Source organism: Gossypium arboreum, chromosome 8 (assembly GCF_025698485.1).
Source record: "Gossypium arboreum isolate Shixiya-1 chromosome 8, ASM2569848v2, whole genome shotgun sequence".
NCBI classification, from domain to species: domain Eukaryota; kingdom Viridiplantae; phylum Streptophyta; class Magnoliopsida; order Malvales; family Malvaceae; genus Gossypium; species Gossypium arboreum.
The window spans coordinates 39,432,504-39,435,524 of NC_069077.1; positions in this window are offsets into that span (position 1 = coordinate 39,432,504).

Below are 3,021 nucleotides of genomic sequence, written 5' to 3' on the forward strand. Positions count from 1 at the left end.
TTTGAAATTTGTATTTTGAATTATGGCATGTATAAAGGACTTGGTTATTTTTTTATATGTCATAATTGATTTGGCCTAAAATGTTGGCCTTTAATATTTGATAACTCATTTTGTATAAGGCCATCGATGTTAGTTAATATTAGTTAAGTTAAATGTTATGATGATGCATTTTGTGAGAGGCATGAGTTGGTTGAATGAGTGTGTAATGTCTAAGTATTGAAAATGTGGCATGTGAATGGTTGTGTGAAGGACATGGCCTTGGAAACGGGCATATGCCCTTATTTTTAAGAAATTTTCCAATGTTCTCCAAAGTTCTCGGTTTAATCCCGTACCGCTTCCATAGTATGTTTTGGGCCTCGTAGATCCATATCAGGGACTTAGTGATGAAAATTGAATAGTTTAATTTGGATGTAAAAATTATGTCTCAGTTTTGTACGATTGCATGTGTATGTTTCGATAATGCCTCGTACCCTATTTCGACATCGAACACGGGTAAGGGGTGCTACATTTAGTGGTATCAGAGCTATGGTTTAGTCAATTCTTGGACTAACCTAGTGTATGTGAGTCTAGCTATACATGCCATATAACTTGTGATAGTGTGATATCTCCCGATCTTGACGAAATTGTCTCGTTGAGACAGTGATGCCTTCCAACCGAGGTGTTTTGACAATGCTGAAAGTAGTACTAAGATATTCGAAAGTGTGTTTATGATGAGTCGAAACTTGAAAAGGTATGAATAAAAATTCATGATTTATATGTGATGATGTGCAAAATGAAATTGGAATAAGCTGAGAAACAAAAAAAAAGTGAAATGGAATGAAAGTTTATATTGTGTTAAGCTTGCCTATGTTTGCTTGGTAATTATATGATGTTATGTGCCTAACTTATTTGATTAAGTGAATGTGATAAGTGATCTTATTCAAAATTGAAGGAATGTGTGTTTATGTACATTTGTTTGAATAAATTCAACCGGTAAGTTGGTGTGACATAAATATGTATGTAAATTTGTCTAAAGTGGATTATATGATTGTGATGATATTATGTTAATGATGGGTGCTAAGTCATATGTGTGTAATCATGAGAGTCGAGTTACGACCTCACCCTCTTTACCAATAGAGTTATATGCCATAAGAGTTATGAGATTTATATTGAATGAGCTCATAAGTGGGAAACGAAAGAGTTAGTGATGGAATAATTGATAATGAGGTCAAAGATGAGAATGGTTTAGCAAGTAAAAATAGTTCTGAATGAGATATCATAATGTTCTAAAGATTTTTAGGATTGCATGATGTCACGGTTAAAGAAAAAGTTAGTCTTGGTTAATCGACTCAATCAGATATGATGTCTAAAGTATGTATTTGTTGAAAATTCTCCCAGATCAGTATTCGTTAGTGAACGGAATAATACGGGGTTTATGATGGCAGAATTAGTTAGAGAAATGATATTTGAGTTGTAAACATATTTGTGTGTAACAGTTATAGTTGAGTACTTATGACTATCTCTTCTAGACATTCTATGTGTTCATACATTCTCAGAGGCATATATAATTGCTCGTTTTCTGATGAAATTTTTATTGTATGAGAATGCTAGTTAACTAAAATGTTAGACGAATGCCCTGTTGGTCTGGTTGGTTTATGATCAGCATTTCTTTATCTCTTCGGGATTCTATTCTAATACATTGGAATGAAGTCGATGGTAAAAGTTTACATGAGACTATTCCTCTGTTTCTATTGATTATGGTTTTGTTTTATATATTCAAAAAATATATTATCTCTGTTACAATGGAATTCCAGAGCCGGTAAGCATTGCTTTCTTCTAGTTTTCTCTGAGTAGTCATCAAATCTTTATTATTTCTTATGAGTTATGTTCTCAGACTTCTGGTGTGGCATCATATCTTGGATTTCTTTATCTTGATTTTTCCTATTATTCTTATTTTGTGAACTATCAATCATGGTTTATCTTTAAAGTGTGTTCTTCGGCTTGTGATAATTATGTCTATTATGATTATATTTCTGGTTCAATTCTAGGAACGTGGTGATTCTAGTATTTGGATTTCTCTAATTTTCACATAAGGAATTAACATCGGCAATGGTATAAATGATGGAAGCTCAAGCCCAAATTGTATGATGGTTCTCTTTTCACATGGAAGTTTGATTAGAATCAATGTGTTCAATTAGGATTTTTGTTTTCTTGAGCTAATACGGTTGTAAGGATCTTTGACTAGCTTGTTTGGGGAATTTTGAAAGATTGTTAGTAATGATCGATTTACCTTTGTAAAAAAAAGTATGGTTACAAATGCTTGATTGGAAAATCTTGATTATTTTGTGAATATTGGTCATGTGATTGATCTTATTTGGTGATGATCCGATTCAGTTAAATTAAAAACTAAAACGATGTTTTCTTTGCGAGTTTGAGAAGCTTATAAATGTGTTAATGGATGGTAACTTGAATGAGTTCAGAGTGAATCGACTTCGATTTTAAATTTTAGAAGGGACTTGATTCTTGTCATTATTATCGTTATTCTAAAATGGAAATTGTTTATAGAAGAATCCAGTGATTATGCAGAAAATTTTGTACGAGGTTCAATAGTAGCTCGCCTGTTCAATCAGAGAGTAAAAAAATGTACAGTCATTTAAAGAAAATGTTTTGGTGTACAGGTATGGAAACCGATATTTCTAATTCTGTGTTCAAATGTTGATTTGTCAACAGGTTAAAGTCGAATAACAAGAGCATTCAAGACTATTACAGTCAGTGATAATGTTGGCGTGTTCTGAGATAGAGTTACTATAGATTTCGTATCGGGATTATTTTTATAACCGAAAAAGGAAAATGTTATTTGGATTGTGGTAAATCATTTGTTAAAAGTCTACATAATCATTTCGTCATGTACGGATTCCTTATTTTGACAGATCGATTGAGTATATGTGTTTCTGAGAAAGTAATCCAAACCTTTGTTAATATGTTCCAATACTATGTGTTAAAGTTCAAAGATGAGTAGAAAGAGATTTATGAACTTTATTT